The sequence below is a fragment of the Chiloscyllium punctatum genome, chromosome 40 (genome assembly GCF_047496795.1).
Source record: "Chiloscyllium punctatum isolate Juve2018m chromosome 40, sChiPun1.3, whole genome shotgun sequence".
Taxonomy (NCBI): domain Eukaryota; kingdom Metazoa; phylum Chordata; class Chondrichthyes; order Orectolobiformes; family Hemiscylliidae; genus Chiloscyllium; species Chiloscyllium punctatum.
Genome location: NC_092778.1, coordinates 55754829 through 55775142, shown reverse-complemented (window position 1 = coordinate 55775142; position 20314 = coordinate 55754829). Strand labels below are relative to the sequence as shown.

Below are 20314 nucleotides of genomic sequence, written 5' to 3'. Positions count from 1 at the left end.
TGCCTTCTGTCAATTCGAGGTCTGGAGTTAAAATGTACCCTTTCATTTTCATATTTAAGAACTGTTCAGCTAGCTTTGCCCCTTATCCTTTAATATTTTGGTCAGAAAAAAATTCTCAATTTCAGATTTACAATTAACAATTAATCTAGCATCAATAGCCTTCTGCAGACATGAATGTGAAACTTTGACTGTGCTTTCCTGGGAGAACTGTTTCCTAGTTTGATTCCTGAAGAAACTGACTCTTTCCATCAGCACATCTCCTCAGCCCGCAGAAATGCTCAGTGTATTGATACCAACCTGCAGTAGGCCAAGAAGGCAGCTCACCACTGTCTCCTCCATGGCAATTAGGGAAGGGTAATAAATACCTGCCCAGTCAGCAACACCCACATGTCTTGAATGAATAAGAAAAATAGTTTCCTCTGTCTACCTTAACTGTTTTCTTAAGAATCTTGAAAGCATAATCAAATCGTCCCACACTCTCATAAATTCCAGCAAAAACAAACTTAGTTTGTGTTACCTTTTCTCATAATTTAACACTTGCAGTTCATGTGGAATTCTTGTAATCTATACTATACTACACTCTATCCACAGCCCATATCTCCTTGTTAAGACATGAGATTTTAGGTATGGTCACCAAGGCTTTGTCTGGCTGAAATATAACTTTCACCCTTGTGTATTCTATTCCATTCCAGGCTAGTATTCCATTAGCTCTTTTAGAAGATTTTCTGTCCTTATTTAGGACATTTTAATGTTCTTCATACTTGGTCCACCACCACTTCCAGCGTCTCCCCGTTTAGAAACCCCATCATTTAAATGTCAAGGACCTCACTTTTGCCTGCAATGGAGTCAATTTTCCCAGTTTTGTTCATTCACTCAATCATAAACAATATCTTTGTAGCATTATGCTTCTATCCACACAGCTTGCAGTTTTGATGTTATGAGCAAATTCGGCTTTCTGACCCATTGCCTAGGTTGTTATTAAACAGAGTACACAGTATAGCTCCTTATGAAGCACCATGAGTCATATCCCACCAGCTCAAGTATCTGCTCCTCATCCCCACTGTCAATAGTGATACAAAGAAGTTAATAGTTCTGACTGTCTTATTTCAAGCAAAACTATTGAGAATGAAGAACATAGTGAAAAAACCATTTCGTATGCTTTCCATTATTGGTCAGAGCATTGAGTACAGGAGTTGGGAGGTCATGTTACAGCTGTACAGGACATTGGTTAGGCCACTTTTGGAATATTGTGTGCAATTCTGGTCTCCCTCCTATCGGAAGGATGTTGTGAAACTTGAAAGGGTTCAGGAAAGATTTACAAGGATGTTGCCAGGGTTGGAGGATTTGTGCTATAGAACAAGGCTGAATAGGCTCATGCTGTTTTCCCTGAAGCGTCTGAAGTTGAGAGGGTGACCTTATAGAGGTTTATAAAATCAAGATGGACATGGATAGGGAAAATAGACAAAGTCTTTTCCTTGGGTCGGGGGAGTCCAGAATTAGAGGCATAGGTTTAGGGTGAGACAGGAAAAATTTTAAAGGGACCCAAGGGGCAACTCTTTCATGCAGACAGTGGTGCATGTATGGAATGAGCTACCAGAATAAGTAGTGGAAACTGGTACAATTACAATATTTAAAAGGCATCGAGATGAGTGTACGAATAGGAAGGGTTTAGAGGAATATGGGCCACGTGCTGGCAAATGGGACTAAATTAGGGTAGGATATGGGGTCAGCATGGATGAGTTGGACTGAAGGGTGTACATCTCTACGACTCTATGACTCTGTAGAATTGTAAATTATATATTTGTTCAATGTTGTCCCCAGGATCATAAAAAGCATGTCACAAAAGTCAGGCACAGAAGAAGCAATAGAACATAATGACTATTGTTTTGTAGGATTAGTTTCATGTATGATAACTTTCAATATTGTGTAATCATGTAGGGAAATGTGGTAATGTTGGAATTTTGATGTACTGTGATAGAACAGATGTCTAGTACTTGAATGAAAACATCTGGAAATTTGGAAAAATCTACATGGACTAAGCTTAATGAAATATTGTGCAACATTGTCAGAACATGAAGCCTTGAAATTCACCAAAATTTCTGACTGTAATAACTTTGGAAGCCCGAATGGAAAGGAACATTATATTTTGTTGAAGACCAAAATAGACCCACTGTTCATAGGCTAGTCCCAGCATGTGACACTCAGTTCTGTAGACCAATCCCTATATTTTCCACATCAACTTGTTCAGAGATGTTATTAAAACCTCTGAAGGAAGTGGGACTTGAACACAGGCTCTCCTGGTACTATGTTCGGGCTTTGTAACAACTGCCACAGTAAAACATCCATGTGGCCAATTAGATACCTACATACAAAGTGCATGGCAGGCAATGCAAACCATCAAAAATAAGGGTGGGGTAGGTCGAGAAGGAAGGAGCTAAATCAAATAAAGTGCACCAGCCCCCATGGCCAACCTCTCTTTAAAGCCTTGAAGAGCATTGGTGGATACTATAAGCTCCTTCTCCAAGGATACGCGGACACAAACATAACTATGAAGAGGGAAACGCAGTCAGCAGAGATGTCCCCCTCCATGGACCACTGCCTAGACCTGCTTATAGCCAACTTGGCCAGGCCCAGGAGCAGACCCAAAAGGAGACCCTCCGATCTGCCCATACACCTCCGCACCGGGTTCCCAAAGTTCAGGAGCGTGGGGCTGAAGTGCAACCAAAAACACAAAAGATATTTCAAATGACTAAAAAGGGAGTGGAAATGCCTGAAACCAATATATACTTGTTTCATGAACTCCACAGTGCTGTAAAATAAACAGTTGCACTGGGTGTCCGTGAATAGCTGCAAGCTGCGGTTATAAGGGACTGCTGATAGCAACACACTCCACCCCAGGTCCACAATGGAAAGATGGAGGCCTCCTGCATCCAGGCAGGGGCATAAAAGTCAAGGTGGATGGTGTGTAGCAGCAGTCTGTATAAAAACTGCATCTTCGCAAAACATTAAGACACACTCGGATTACCCAAGAGGTGACACAGGTTGTGGGGCACAGACTCCTGAGGGAGGTTCAGCACCCTGGGGTCAATATGAAATTCGGTCCGAGCATTGGGCCTTCTTTATTTAATTTCCAATCCACCTGTTCAGGGATGTTATTACACACCGCTAGAACAGGTTTACCGAGGGAACTAATACCCAACAAGCTTCACAGGGAGATTAATTAATGATTCCCCATGAAGCTTGTAGGTGTTATCACACTAATGTTAATTCGTCACAATTTGTTTTCCTAATTCAAGTTAAAAATGAACCATCAAACGTTAACTTATAGGACAAATAGCAATGTGTTATGATGTAATATTCTTAATAATGATTGATAACTTGACATTATCACTCATGAGGTGGCACGGTGGCACAGTGGTTAGCACTGCTGCCTCACAGCGCCAGAGACCTGGGTTCAATTCCCGCCTCAGGCAACTGTCTGTGTGGAGTTTGCACATTCTCCCCATGTCAGCGTGGGTTTCCTCCGGGTGCTCCGGTTTCCTCCCACAGTCCAAAGATGTGCAGGTCAGGAGAATTGGCCATGCTAAATTGCCCATAGTGTTAGGTAAGGGGTAGATGTAGGGGTATGGGTGGGTTGCGCTTCAGCGGGGCGGTGTGGACTTGTTGGGCCGAAAGGCCTGTTTCCACACTGTAAGTAATCTAATCTAATCATTGTTTACTTTAATAGCGTTTGTGAATTGTCCAACTTATTTAATATGTTAGAACATTGTAGAAATGTTCTATTATAACCTTCAGCAATGTCCTACCATTTGCATCTTTACTTATCTGCAGAAAACATATTGTCCATCATTTCACCCATTGCAGGGCCAATGTTCACTTATCGAACAGCAGCACCCTGACCAATCAGACTATATCTGCCTGATTTGTGAGCTAAGATTGACAGTTAACAATTTCTACTGCATCTTCATACCATATCATATCATTACCATACCATACCATACTGAATTAATCAGCAAATTTCAATGAAGAGTCATACTGGACTGGAAGCATTAACTCTATTTCTCTCTCTATAGATGCTGCCAGAACTGTTGCATTTCTCCAGCACTTTCAGTTTTTATTTTCCTATAGATTGATGTTCCTTTTTCAAATCTGGTTTTCTTGCATCCTTGTCCTGACTGCAAAACGACAAGCTTTGACTTTGTGTCTCCTTCTTTTAGGAAGAATGATTTCACATACAATGGACGTTAAAATGGAAAGTGCGATTATGAGTTGTTGACAAACAGGCAGGTAAGATAGTTTAGCAGCATTATGATTGGAAGCCAAAGCTGTTTTTGCCTCATCACAGGATTCATTGAAAATGACTGTTTGGATCTTGGAAAGTTGATATAAAAATAGTCTAGCATCCAAACACCCCACCCAATCTCTGAATGTACTGGAACGTAACATCATAAAATTTTAGTAGGAGTACTGATTGTGATTGAATCCCATCAGATCAGCAGCCTTGTTTCTGCCAACTTCTAAATTGATTGCAGTTTAGAACTATCATCCTGGAGACATTGAAAGAAAAATGACGGCAATTGAAATAAAAATGGAAAATCTTGACAATGTTAAACCAGTTAGTCAGGTTCTGTAAAGAGAAAGTACATTTGTGTTTACATGATTCTCTTCATATCCTGAGGACTTCTCAAAGCACCACTCACAGCCCATGGAGTGCTATTGAAAAACAGTCATTATTGTAATCTAGGATAAATATGCTGATGTGGCCATTTTATCAGATCTTTTCCTGTGGCAGTTTATATCACGAGTTGCATTTCACCAACGCTAGCTCTGGTGTTGCCATGACAATGTAATATATTTAATTTGTCTTCCTGTTTTTCTGATCCTCAATGCTTTACATCTGTTTGCTTGCATTTTTCACATTACTGTATGGTAAAATGTTTACATTTATTGCAATGAAGGTTCACCATGAACACTGAATATGAGGTATGTCACACTCTGTAGGCATTCTGTTTATAGTTTTTTCAACTGATTTTGTTATCCTTTGACAGCAACATGAGAATAAAGCACAGACAGTTCAAATTTTCCATTACATAGTCACTCTCATATGCAGCTCATTAACTAAAACATTTTCTTAGCAAATATCACTTGCATTGAGTACATTGATTAAAAAAAAGTGTTTGAACAACTTAATGGGTTAGGAAGTGTAATGGGCACACACTTCACTTGTTCCATGCTGAACTCCATTAATCCCTTTCAGGCACCAAATCCTGCATTTTTGTAGTACATTTCACAATGACAGGATGCCCTAAAGCACTTTACTGCCAATGAGATACGACTGAAGTGTGGTCACTGTTGTAATGTATCAGCCAATTTGATGGTTCACAAACAGCAACAATAAAAATTAACAGATCACATTTACTATGTTTACTTGGGGCTGAATATTGGCCAGCATACCAGGTTGAACTCAACAGTAAACTTTACACCTACCAGTTCCTAAGAGTAATAAAGATTAGTGATATGACTGAGTTCTACTGTTGCGGCAACTGTCTGCCAACAGCCTTCTCTCTCTGTAAAGAATGTGTTTTTCACAAGTGATGTAATGATTACCTGTTCCAATGTATTCGCTGGGTTATAAAGCAAACTAGCCATGAGCATAAATTACCAGACAATGGGAGGAAACCCTGTTTGCAGCTGAATGGTTTGGAAAAAAAAGAGAACAGGAGCAAGTACAAACATTGAAGACTGCCAAACTTGTGCTTTACAGTAATAACAGAAAATGTTGGAGATACTCAATGGATCAGGCAGCTTATGTGGAAGAAGAAATAGATTGAAAGGTCATCAACCTGAAAAAATGAATGAGACATACTAACACACAGACACACACACACGCACGTAAACAAACTCTACATATAAGGCAAAGCAATGTTACCAACCAGTCTCCGATAATAGGAAGGCACTATCCAACCATTTGATGTCAAATTAATTCTGTTCTCTCTTCACAGATATTGTCTGACCTGCTAAGTATTTCCTATTTTTCCAGCAGATTACTAATTGAAGACAGAGATGAGGAAGAACTTCCTCTGACAGAGGGTTAGAACTCCTCGCCACAGAGAACTGTGGGGACAGGGTCATCATGTATATTTAGGGCTGAGATAGATTCCTGATCAGTCGGGGAATCAAGAATTATGGGGAAAGTGGATGTGAAGGATGTTGGATCGGCTGTAATCCTGTTGAATGGTGGTGCAGGCATGAGGGGGTGAAGGGCCTACTCCTGTTCCTATTTCTTGTAGTCTTATCTGCAGCATTTCATTTGAGTGTGTTGCTGAACTTTGCAGTTCCTGGAAACTTTGAAAGCTGTAATGGAACCAGCAATAACAACTTCTATTGATATAGCATCTATGATGTAGCAAAGTGTTTCATGGTGCTTTACAGGAAGATTAAAAGACAAATTATGACACTGAGTCCCACGAAAAGCTCTTCGGCTGGATGACCAATATTTTGGTTGAAGTGATGAAAGAGCCCTAAAGGTCTATGTAACTGAAGGTGCAGCCACTATGGTGGAGCAATTAAAGCACCATTTTGGGATAATGGTATTATCGCTGGACTGCTAACCAGGGATCTAGGTAAACTTCAGGGGACATAGGTTTGAATCCAGCCATGGCAGATGGTGGAAATCAAGTTCAATAATAATCTGGAAACAAGAGCCAAACGATGACCATGAATTATTGTTGATTGTCAGAAAAACCCATCTGGTTCACTGATGTCCTTTAGGGAAGGAAATCTGCCTTCCTTACCTGGTTTGGCCTATACATGAGTCCAGACCCATAGCAATATGGTTGACTGTTAAGTGCCCTGTGGGAAACTAGGGATGGGCAATAAATGCTAGCCTAGCTAATGACACCCGCACCCCAGGAATGAATAATAAAAGAAATTGAGATGCTCAAGAGACCAGAATGAGGGGAGAGCAGATATCTTGGAAGGAGTTAATGGACCTATGGAGAGGCAAAGTCACCATAGAGGGTTTCAAAATAAGGATGAGGATTTTATAATAAAAATGGTGCTTGTCCATGGCCATTATCTTTTACTGGTTCTTAGGCAATTTCTCAGAATCAAAGATGCTTTGCCTCTATTTTGGTTTTGATGGGTCCAAGTTGGCTGAGGAGTTCAGTGTATGATCTGCAGATTCTGCCACATGTGGGGCAGGAAGTGGTTGGAAGGTTGGTTGAATGAGTGGTGATCTGTGTACTTCCTCTGATACCTTGGCATCATCTCTACATGATCCTGGCAAAGCCTCTCAACGTGTACATAGAAACATAGAATGTAGGAGCACAAATAGGCCATTCGGCCTATCGAGATTGCTCTGTCATTCAATATGATCATGGCTGATCATCCAACTCAGCTCCCTGTTCCAGCTTTCCCCCATACCATTTGATCCCTTTAGCCCTAAGAATTATATCTAACTCCTTCTTGAAAGCATTCAATGTTTTGCCTTCAACCACTCTCTGGCAGAAAATTCCACAGGCTCACCACTGATTGGGTGAAGGAATTTCTCCTCACCTCAGTCCTAAATTGTTTTTCTCATTTTCTTTGACTGTGACTCCTAGTTCTGGACTTCCTGGTCATGGGGAACAGCCTTTTTGAATTTACTCTGTCTAGTCCTGTTAGAATTATATAGGTGATCTCCCTCATTCTTCTAAACTCCAGTGAACATAGTCCTAACCGATCCAGTCTCTCTTCATATGCCACTGAAAATGTGTTGCTGGAAAGGCGCAGCAGGTCAGGCAGCATCCAAGGAGCAGGAGAATCGACGTTTCGAGCATAAGCCCTTCTTCATGCCCGAAACGTCGATTCTCCTGCTCCTTGGATGCTGCCTGACCTGCTGTGCTTTTCCAGCAACACATTTTCAGCTCTGATCTCCAGCATCTGCAGTCCTCACTTTCTCTTCATATGCCATCCCAGAAAACAGCCTGCTAAACCTTTACTGGATTCTCTCCATTGCCGTAATATCCTTCTTCAGATAAGAAGACTAATATTATGTACAATACGCAAGGTGTGATCTCTCCAAGGCCCTAGATGGCAAGACCTTGCTGCTCCTGTACTCAAATCCTCTCATTATGAAAACCAACATACCATTTGCGTTCTTCACCTCCTGCTGCACCTTGATGTTCAGTGCCTTCCCAAATGAACCTTGCTCCATTTTGATCTGTCACAGGTCAAGGGCTCCCATGAGGCAGTGGGATTGATTGATGTTTTCAGGGATCCATCCTCCTGAAATTTCTGTATTTTGGTTAAGATTCGAGTAGAGAGGTTGCTCTGGGAGTCTGGTGACACATATATGGCCACTATATTCCATCCAGCAGAGCTGGTTTTGAGTCGGTAGTGTCTTGATGATGGCCATGTTGGTTTAGAAGAGGAGGGTGCTGTTGAATCACCTCTCTTGTCACTGGATTCAGAGGTTTTTGCAAAGGCATTGTGGGTGGCACTTCTGCAATGCTTTGAGATGCCTGCAGTAGGTTGTTCAAGTCTCCATCACCAATGAGGATCTCTCTTACTGAATATAACCAATGCCAATTTCTGTGATAGGAGCCTAGGACATGCTATGGGTTAAAACCCAGGAAGCATAGTTTGGAATGAGTTCAGGGTAATGGGGAAGACCAGCCTAGAAACTATGAAGGTATTAATCAAAGAATTGTTACGATGCAGAATGAGTCGAGAGTATGGTGCTGGAAAAGCACAGCAGGTCAGGCAGCATCCGAGGAGCAGGAGAATCGACATTTTGGGCACAAGTCCTTCATCAGGAATTCTTCCATCACTACACTCTCGACTCTGAGCTCCAGCATCTGCAGTACTCACTTTTTCCACAATGTAGAATGAGGTCATTATTGTGTCTGCACTGGGTATCTCTGAGTATTTTAACTTAATGCAAATCTCTTGCCTTTTCTAAACAATCATTATTTCTGTTTAAACCGTCAAGAGGGCACCATCAACTGCTCTCTTGAATACTTCAACTGAACCTGCCTCTATCACACTTCAAGATAGTACATTTGAAATCTGGACCACTTGCTGTGTGATGAAGGGTTTTTTTCCTCACTCTGCATTTGTTCCTTTCACGAAACACTTGTAAACTGTGCCCTCTGCTTCTTGATCGGTGTATGAGAGGGAACAGTTTCTCCCAATCCAATTTGCCCAAAGTCCTCATGGTTTTGAAATCTTCTGTCGAATCTCTTAGCCTGCTCCTCTGTGAAGATGAGGGTTTCTGTAGAAGATTAGCTGGAATGGGATAGATTCATAAATGAAAGTAGGTGATCTTGGTGGTGACAAGATCGGAGATTGGAAACTCATCTCAGGGTCAAATGTGTCAAGGTTGTGAGTAATCTGATTTAGTCTTAGACCGTCATCAGGAGGGGAATGGAATCAGTATCCCCAAGGTGGGACAAAAACAGAAAGTACTGGAGAAGTGGGAAAGGGGGTGAGCTGCCTGACTAAGTTAACTGTTTGCGGCAATAGCTTAGTAGTATTATCGCTGGACTATTAATCAAGAGACCCAGATAATGTTCTGGGGACCTTGATTTAAATCCGACCAAGGCAGGTAGTTGAGTTTGAATTCAATAAAAATCTGGAATTAGGAGTCTAATGACCACAAAACCATTTCTGATTGTTGGAAAAAATCCCTTGTGGTTCATTAATGCCCTTTAGGGAAGGAAACTACAAACCTTACCTGATCTGGCCTACACATGACTTCAGACCCAAAGCAATGTGATTGGCTGTTAATTATCTCTGGGCAGACAATAAATTCTGGCCTAGGTGGCGATGGCCTCATTCTGTGAATTAATTTTTTAGAAGTTGCTAAGTTATATCTGAAAGGTCACCATTTCATTCATTCACCATGAACATAGTACATTGGGGAACCCATTTCTCTGTAGCACCCAATGCTGTCTTGAATACTTCAACAGAACCTACCTTCATTCCATGTAGTGCATTGCTGAATCCAAACCACTCACTGGATGATAAAGATTTTTTTCTCATTTGTTTCCTTTACAAGGCATTTCGTCCCTTCTCTGATTTTGAACAGCCCTACAACTACACATTAGACACAAAACAAAATGAGCAGAAAGCCAGCGGACTGATCGACAGCTGTTCTGTACTCCATTACTCACGAGGGCCATCTGTTTTTGGGTGTAGTGAAAGACAAATTACTGGCAATTTACTTTGGTTTAAGTAATGAATTGAAAATCGTCTGTTGTATTACTGGACTTGTCTTCTCCATGCATCTATTTAAATCACTCAATTCCAGCAGGATAATTAACAAATAGCTACAAATGTTCCCATCTTAAATGTCCATTTAAAACTTTCCTACTTCCTTTACAATTGATTAAAAAAAGACATATTTTCATATCCATTTGTGTATCATGAATGAGCCTGTTTTTGTTGCTATTTGATCCCTAGTAATCACTGAGCGTGCAGTGAGCATTTTTTGGTCTATTACATTGAAATTGCTGATGATAGGGTCAGAGTGATGCCATTCATGTACCTTTGAAACCCACAGTCTGTGGAGGGCTGAGTGATACTCCAAGCGACTAATTGCAGTGTTTATAATGTTCCAAGTATCCACAGTGTCCAGATAACAGCCATAAACCAAACATATATTCACAACAGATCAACAGTTCATGCTGAAAGACTACAAATCACCACATTTTATTACCACCAATGGATATTTCGTATGCAACTTATCACTGCTTATAAAACTGTGGAATAATGAGTTATTAAAAGAGGATAAGGCAATGGTCCACTTACCATATCATCTCTGTGTTTTGGTGCAGTAGAGAGATGGTGTGTCCTACGCTATGTACACTTTCAGTTACACTACTCTTTGGGTTGTGTTGAATTTTAGTTTTGAACATTATGTTCAAGAGTTTCCTTTTCTTGTTGGTTATCATCTCTAAATATATTTAAAAAACCAATTAACAGCTTGTCAAAACTTCTTCCACATCATTTTTCAAAGGCACAAAAAGGACAGGTACAGCACAACCCCGACTGCAATGTTATCTCCAGACAATGCACATCATAACGTGGAACTGAAAGCAAATTACTGCGGATGCTGGAATCTGAAACCAAAAGAGAAAATGCTGGAAAATCTCAGCGGGTCTGGCAGCATCTGAAAGGAGAGAAAAGAGCTGACGTTTCGAGTCTAATTGACCCTTTGTCAAAGCTTTTCTCTTTTGGCTAACTTGGAACTATATTCCCATTCTTTCATTGGCATTAGGTCAAAGTCCTGGAACATTCTCTGTACCAACAGCATTGTGGGTGTACCTGGACCATATGAACTGCATCGGTTATGAAGACAGCTCACCATTGCCTTCTCCAGAACAGTGTCAGATATTCACATTGATTCGACCTAATGCCCAAAAAACACAGAGTCATGGAGAGGTACAGCACAGAAACAGACTATTTGGTCCAACTTGTCCATGCCAACTAGGTATCCAAAATTAATTTAGTCCCATTAGCCAGCATTTGGCCCATATTCCTCCAAACACTTCCTATTCATATACTTATCCAGATGTCTTTTAAATGATGTAATTGTACCCACTTCCACCACCTCCTCCACACACGCACCACCCTCTGCATGAAAATGCTACCCCTCAGGTCCCTTTTAAATCTTTTGCCTCTCACCTTAAACCTATGCCCTCTAGTTTTGGAATACCATACTCTGAGGAAAAGACCTTGACTATTCATCCTATACATGCCTCTCATGATTTTATAAACCTATTTAAGGTCACTTCTCATTCTCCAATGCTCCAGGGAAAAATACCCTAGCTATTCAGCATCTCAAGCCATCCAGCCCTGAAAACATCCTTTAAGTCTTTTTTGAGCCATTTCAAATTTCAAAACTTCTTTCCAAGAGTAGGGAGACCAGAGCTGAATGCAGTATTCCAAAAGAGGCCTCACCAATGCCATAACATTGCATCCTAACTCCTTTAGTCCATGTACATTGCATTCTGAGATAATCTTTTTCACTGTTCACTACATTACCAATTATGGTGTCACCTGCAAACTTACCAACCATACCTCCTAAATTTGCATCAAAATCATTTTTGCAATCATTGCGACTCAACTCTGGCCACTGGCCTCCAGTTTGAAAAGTATGCTTCTATCACCACCCTCTGTCTCCTATTCAAGCCACTTTTGTGTCCAGTTTGCTGGCTGTCCCTGAATTCCATGTGATCTAACCTTGCTAAGCAGTCTACCATGTGGAACTTTGTTAAATGTCTTGCTGAAGTCCATCTACCACTCTGCCTTCATCAATGTTCTTTGCCACTTCTTTAAAAGATTCAGTCAAGTTAGTTAGACATGATTTCCCACACACAAAGCCGTATTGACTATCCCTTATCAGTCCTTGCCTTTTCAAAGGCATGTAAATCCTCTGAATCCTCTCCAACAACTTACCCACCACAGATATGAGGTTATATTCCATTGAGAAAGAAAGGCGGGAACGTGAACTATCTATAGTGGATTAGAATTCTGGCCCATTTTTGGGGCAATCCCAGATTGGGGCTAGTTCCCAAGAGACAGTGTATATGTGGCGCTAATCACAAAGCCTATGCTTTCAGAGGCCTGGGCATGGACTGCACCAGTTCTCTCAAGTGATGTCCTGGCACGTCAGTGTGCTTGCAAATAAATGCATAGTGGGTGCTCAACTGGGGACTTACCCACCGTAATTTCTTCAAGAGATCCAACACCACTTCTTTCTTGGTTCTCAAAATGCTCTAGCATGTTAGCATGCTCCACATAAACCTTATTATCCCTCATATCCTTACCCTGGGTGAATACTGACACAATACTGACATTTGGAGTACTGTGTCCAGTTTTGGTCCCCACACCTCAGGAAGGACATACTGGCACTGGAACGTGTCCAGCGGAGATTCACACGGATGATCCCTGGAATGACAGTTCTAGCATATGAGGAACTGCTGAGGATACTGGGATTGTATTCGTTGGAGTTTAGAAGATTAAGGGGAGATCTAATAGAGACGTACAAAATAATACATGGCTTTGAAAAGGTGGATGCTAGAAAATTGTTTCTGTTAGGCGAGGAGACTAGGACCCGTGGACACAGCCTTAGAATTAGAGGGGGTCATTTCAGAACAGAAATGCGGAGACATTTCTTCAGCCAGAGAGTGGTGGGCCTGTGGAATTCATTGCCACGGAGTGCAGTGGAAGCCGGGACGCTAAATGTCTTCAAGGCCGAGATTGATAGGTTCTTGTTGTCTAGAGGGATTAAGGGCTACGGGGAGAATGCGGGCAAGTGGAGCTGAAATGCGCATCAGCCATGATTGAATGGCGGAGTGGACTCGATGGGCCGAATGGCCTTACTTCCACTCCTATGTCTTATGGTCTTATGGTCTTATCCTCTGCCTCCAAGCACAAATTCCCTCCTGTCTCCTTGACTGGCTCTATCTTCTCCCTAGTTATCCTTTTGTTTTTTACATAACTATAGAAAGTTTTGGCATTCTTTTTAACTGCCAAGGTCATTTCATGAAGCCTTCTTGCTCCCTTAATTCCCTGTTTGATTACTTTCCTGTCTTCCTTATATTCCTTATAGGTCCTGTCTGATTTTAGCTTCCTAAACCTTACATATGTTTCTTTTTTTGCTTTTTGACTAAATTCACAACCTCCCTCGTTATCCAAGGGTCCTTTACTTTGCCATCCTTGCCCTTCCTACTTACTGGAACATGATGGTTTTGAACTCACCCCAGCAGGTCTTTAAATAGCTCCCACATGTCAAATATGGAGTTGCCTGATAACAGCTCCTCTCAATTAACACTCCCCAGCTCCTGCCTAATATTGATGTAATTTGCTCTCCCCCAATTTAGTACCTTCCCTCAAGGTCCTGACTTAGTTCATCCATTTAGCAGAGAGAAAAACATAAGTCACTAACACATTGCCGGAATTAATGCAGATAATGGACCAGATTAATTTTCACTAGTGACTGACTGGCTTTTAGCACTCTGAACAAGAGAGACCTTCTATTATCCTGTTTCCTTTTGATTGGCATGTTAGTCATTTGGCTTCAGAGTGAGAAAGTGCCTTTTCCCTTTCTTTACCTATAGGCATTTGACTGCCACGCTCTAAGTTGTGATGCCCACAGCACATTGGCCCATGCACCATGACATCAGGTCATTAACACGTGTAGTCCAGGGTTGAAACTAATTTTTAACCCTAGCCCCTGTGCATTCTCTCCCATACTTCTTTCTTTATCACTGTTCACAGTCTGAGATACTCACAGGAGTTTACAGTTCAGTTTGTAATGAAACTTCTCCTTTTAAGTCCATTCCTTTGAAGCTTCCTTGACACCTTGTCAGGTGCGACATTGCAGGGTATCTCTCTCACCAGACAGCCGCTGAATTTACATCCACAAATATTTGTTTTGCTGAAATAGTGTTCTTTTTAAAAAGCACATGTTGGTATCAAGATCTCAATATGTCCCTAGGTGCAAGATCAACTAGGAGAAAGTGAGGACTGCAGATGCTGGAATGCCAGAGTTGAAAAATGTGGTGCTGGAAAAACACAGCAGGCCAGGCAGCATCCGAGGAGCAGGAGAATCGACATTTCAGGCATAATCCCTTCTTCAGGAATGAGGCTGGTGTGCCAAGCGGGCTGAGATAGAAGGTAGCTCCAGGGTTATGATGCATTGTCAAGAAAATCGTCTTAAACTTACAGATTTATTGCTATGCAATTATTTTTATTTGCTTAGAAAACTGTTTATGTTTGCTTCGTACCTTAGCATTTTTCAGATATTTATGTACAAAGTAAACCATATCTCAGGCATCTTCTGCTGGGTTTCTGATTGAGGGGAGATGAAAAAACTCTTAAGCAGTTTTACTGCTTTTTGGAGGATGCAATAGAAATAGGTGGTGTTGGAAATATTTTGTCCAACTTCTGTGTAGAGTGAAACATATGTCACTAATACATTCTCAGAGCGAATGCAGATAATGGCCCTAAAGCATTTCTTACTCCACAGATGCTGCATGGCCTGCTGGGTATTACCAGCATTCTCTATGTATGTTTCAGATTTTTAGCTTCTGCCATTCTTTGTTCTCTTTTATGTGCTTCATGCTGGGTATTTGTAAGTATAGCTAGTTTTAATATAAATGCAAATATATTTATAACTCAATAAAGAGTATGTTTTCTGTCAATAAGACCCATGCTTTTGTGTGTTACTGTTTGGATATCACAGAGGAAGAAGGCCAGGTTCAATGAAGCAAAGCTAGTTGCATAAAATGAACAACCAAGTTGTTTGTAATTATCTGACAAAGCTGTGAATGGAAAGAATCAGAATGAGAACAAAGTTTTCAATGGACTTTATAAATGGAGGAAAACAGTACAAAAGGCAACGGAGTTTGCTAAACATATGAGCAGCTGTTCAACTCCACGTTTCCATATTCTGGACATCTGAATGATGCAAGTAAGGGGCGGTCAGAAGGGGTGCAGAAACAGGAGAGATGTCAGGCCCACAGTTTCATCCCTTGGCCATGATCAGATGTTTTCTCAGATGATTTGTATCATCATTAGGCTGAGAACATGGGCTGCAGTGCCCCACTATCATCTTTCAAGACCAGCTAGGACTGGGCAGTAAATGCTGACCCACCCAGCAATGCCCATGTCCCATGAGTGAATTAAAAAATTAAATAACAAGTCCTAAAGATTCCGTTTGAGTCTGAAATACTGGTAGATTGATCCTCAAAGGAATGAATGAATTAATGCCGGTGCTTCAGCCAATGTCCCATTGACACCGCTATGACCTCGAAGATAAAGATGAATGGAAGAGGGAAAAAAAGACGAAAAGCTGCCAGCCTGCAGCAGACAGACTCTGACGAGCTCGAACACTACCTACTGTATCAGCAGCAGGAAAGGAGCTGCCATCTTCAAAGCAGCCTATGATTTGGACTGAAGTGTCTGTTTCCATGCTCTATGATTCTATGACTATAAATCTTATAAGTCTCTATAAAACTATATATCCTGGGTATATGATCTAGGTTTAACCCCTCAACAAAACCCACCAAACAGCACAAGGAGCTGGATTCACAAGTAAGCAGTACAAAATAGTATGTGAGACAATTCAGATATTTAAACTATATAGATATTTATGAAAATATTTACAAGGATGTTGCCAGATCTGGTTGGCTTGAGCTACAAGGAGAGGCTGAGTAGACTACAGTTGTTTTCCCTGGACCATCGGAAGCTGAGGAGTGACCTTATAGAGATTTATAAAATCATGAGGACATAGATAAAGTGAATAGCCAAGTCTTTTTCTCAGAGTAGGTGAGTCCAAAGCTAAAGGGCATAGGTTTAAGGTGACAGGGAGAAGATCTTAAAGAATCTGAGGGGTAATTTTTCATGCAGAGGGTGGTGCATGTGTGGAATGAACTGCCAGAGGAAGTAGAGGATGCAGATACAATTACAACATTTTCCCTGAGGTGGGGGAGTCCAGAACTAGAGGGCATAGGTTTAGAGTGAGAGGGGAAAAATTTAAAAGGGACCTAAGGGGCAATGTTTTCACGCAGAGGTGGTGTGTGTGTGGAATGAGCTGCCAGAGGAAGTGGTGGAGGCTGGTACAATTACAGCATTTAAAGGGCATCTGGATGGGTATATGAATAGGAAGGGTTTAGAGGGATATGGGCCAAATGCTGGCTAATGGGACCAGGTCAGATTGGAATGTCTAGTTGCTGTGAACAAGTTGGACCAAAGGGTCTGTTTCCGTGCGGTATGACTCTCTGACTCTGTCTGAACATAAAATTCACAGTCAAGTGAAAACAATTTCAAAGTTAAGTAGTTTCTGAGAAAAGAGAAAAATTTCAATCTCATTTCTCATAGAGAATCCAGATCCTAAATTAATTTGTTGTTACAGTGATATGTTTTAAATAGGATATCCATCAATTATTGAAGTAACATTTACCTTAATTTCTGATATAAGACTCCAGGCTTAATGATATTACTCTGTCCTTGTTAAGGAGAGAATTATCATTACCTTTCTGTAGGAGCTATAACTTTACATTAAGATATGCATAAGGGAATTAAATGAATCTGAAAAAGTGATGTATGTTCTTGATACATATAATGTGTCTAGTGCTGAATAATCACTTGCTCATGCTTGGGGATGGTATCATATTTAACATAGGTTCAGTTCCTTTATTTTTAAAATATGCTTTTGAAGACTTAGCTTCCAAGAAAAGATGGCCTTGAAGGAAGCCTAGGTACCTTTATGTTCCAAATAATGTTCTGCACCTCATTGATTGAAGGGAAGCCACCTGTGAGGACTGCACTGGTCAATGTTTTCATTAGTTATGAGTCTGCGTTTTAGGGAGAATAGCCTCAAAATAAGAGGGAGCAGGTTTAGGACTTAGTTGAGGAGGAACTTCCTCACCCAAAGGGTTATAAATCTGTGGAATTCCCTGGCTAGTGAAGCAGTTACGGTTACCTTGTTGAATGTTTTTAAGGCAAAGATAGACAGATTTTTGAATAGGAAAGGAATTAAGGGGGTGGGTGGGCAAGTGGAGCTAAGTCCATGAAAAGATGACCCATGAATGACGGAGCAGACTTGACAAGCCAGATGACCTACTCCTGCTCCTGTTTCTTAGGTTCTTATTCTAATAATGTTTTTCTTTGTTGGGCTAGGTTGTAAAAATTCCAGTCCACCGTCATCTATGATCATCAGTGTAAACTTTGCAATTTGTTTTCTTTCTTGAGTGTTGACCAACCCTAGGTAAATAGCCAGCGCTGCCCAAAATGTGCTGTTACATCTCTCTTTATTAGCTTCCTTATTTTCTCAGGTTGGAGTTTGAGACCTGGCTGTTGGCAGAAAGGGTAGCAGAAGGATCAAGTTGTCCCTGTCAATGAATCACTGAAGGCCAACAGGCAGGTAGAGCAAGGTGTTAGCAAGGCTAATGGAAGATCAGCTTTTATTACAATTGGATTTGAGTACAGTAGTAGTGAAATCTTGCTTTAATTATGCAGATGCTTAGTTAGATTGCACCTGGAATACTGTGCAATGTTTTGGTCTCCTTATCTCAAGAAAAGAGTTATTTCTGTAGAGGGAGTGCAACAAAGGTTCACCAGACTTGTTCGCAGGATGGTGGGGCTTCGCCATGAAGAAAGATTGATCAATTTTTATAAAATTTATGAATGGAATGTGGGTGTGACTGGCTGGCTAGCAGCTATTGCCTGTGGTTAATTGCACTTATAAAAGTGATGGTGAGCTGCCTTCTTGAATCGCTATGGACTATGTGCTGTAAGTAAACCCACAATATCCTTAGGGAGGGAATTCCAGGATTTTTACCCAGAGACAGAGAAGAAACAGCAACATATTCCCAAGCCAGAATGATGAGTGGCTTGTAGAACTAATTGCAGGTAGTGGTGTCCCCATGTATCTGCTGCCTTTGTATTTCTAGGTGCAAATGGTTGTGGTTTGGAAGGTGCTGTCCTAAGATTGCTGGTGAATTTCTGCAGTACATCTTATAGATAGTACACACTGCTGTTACGTAGCATGGGTGGTAGAGGAAGTGGATGCTTGTGGATGTAGTGCCAGTGAAGTGGGCTGCTTTATCCTGGTTGATATAAAGCTTCTTGAGTGTTGTTGGAGCTGTGCTCATCCAGGTGACTGAGGAATATTCCATTACACTCCTGACTTGTGCTTTGTAGATAGTGGACAGGCTTTGGGGAATCAAGAGGAGAGTTAGTTGCTGTTGAATTCCTTATCTTGAGTTTGCTCTTATAGATGCGGTATTTCAATGAATAGTCCACTTCAGTTTCTGGTCAATGGTAACCCCCAGCAAGTTGATGGTGGGGAATTCAATGATGGTAATGCCATTGAAAGTCAAGGACTTTTCTCTTGTTGAAGATGGTCTGGGCCTGGCATTTGTGTGGTACAAAAGTTACTTGTCACTTGTGAGCCAATGTTTGGATATTGTCTAGATCTTATTGCATTTAGGTATGCATTGGTTTAGTAGCTGAGGAATTGTGAATGATGCTAAACTGAGACCTGCATTCTCTAGAGTTTCAAAGAATGAGAGATAATCTTATTGAAATCCACAAAGTACTTAAAGTGATATACTCCCTGTTTGGTGAGTTTAGACCCTTGGGTACAAATTCTAAATAAGGGATTTACTATGCAGCACTGAGATGAAGAGGTCAGTTTTTACTCAGAGAGTTGTGAAGCTTTGGAATTCTCCGCACCAAAGGGCTTTGGAAGCTCAGTCTTTGAGTATGTTTAAAGAAGAGATCGTTAACTTTTTGATTACTAATGATGTAAAAGATTATGTGGATAGTGTGGGTAAAAAGCACCAACAGGTTTGACCAGCCTTGATCATATCAAATGGTTGAGCAGAGTTGGTAGGCTGAATGGCCTTCTCCTGTTCCTATGTTCCAAGGCCCTTAGAATCAGCTAAGGACATGGAATGGTGGTAGCGAGCTACCCCAACAGCAAGCTGTTAGCAGTTTGTACAGCAGCATGCATTGAAGTTGGGTCAGTCAGTCAGCATTGTGGCGCTGTAAACTGGGTAAAACCCTTGGTATTGGAGATAGTTTACTAGATTGGTACCTCATAGAATCTCTACAATGTGGAAACAGGCCCTTCAGCCCATCAAGTCCACACTGACCCTCTAAAGAGGTACCCACCCAGACCCATTCCCCCTGCCCTATATTTACTCCTGACAAATACACCTAACCTACACATCCCCAAACACTATGGCCAATCTACCCAACCTGCACATCTTTGGACTGTGGGAGGAAACCGGAGCACCCAGAGGATACCTACAGAGACACAGGGAGAATGTGCAAACTCCACACAGCCAATTGTCCAAGTCTGGGATCGAACCTTGCTCACTGGTGCCGTGAGGCAGCAGTGCTAACCACTGAGCCACCGTGGTGCTGTATGTTTGACATGTAAGAACTATTGCCAGCATGAACTGTAATTGTAAATGCAAACTGAAAATAAGTTACATACATTTGTCACAAGAAACTGATTTGGTTTTTAACTGAACGTAATGACAACTTTAGTCATGCAAAAGTATTTTTATAAGACTTTGAAATAAAACACAAGAACAGGGAGTTTGTTTACATCGTCTGCTTGAGCAGTCAGTCTCAGCTCAGGTCTTTATGATGCCAAACATTTTTCTTGCTGACATGGCCTCTTTAAATGAATGCACTCCAATTTCCTATAATTTATGGCAGGCATTTTCATTTTTAAAGCTTTAATGGATGGGACATGATGATGTATGCAGCTGTATTCTCACAGTGTGGATTCCTCAGCAGGAGCAGC

At 41.2% G+C, this 20314-nt stretch overlaps 1 long non-coding RNA gene across 1 annotated transcript in view; it reads left to right on the top strand.

The window, feature by feature from the left end:
* Positions 1–15101, top strand: part of LOC140464633 (uncharacterized) — a 97645-nt gene extending 82544 nt beyond the window's left edge. Inside the window, exons 2-3 of the long non-coding RNA XR_011954955.1 lie at positions 4218–4287; positions 14489–15101. This is a non-coding gene — a long non-coding RNA (uncharacterized lncRNA). The remainder of the gene's footprint in view (positions 1–4217; positions 4288–14488) is intronic.
* Positions 15102–20314: the final 5213 nt, after the last annotated feature.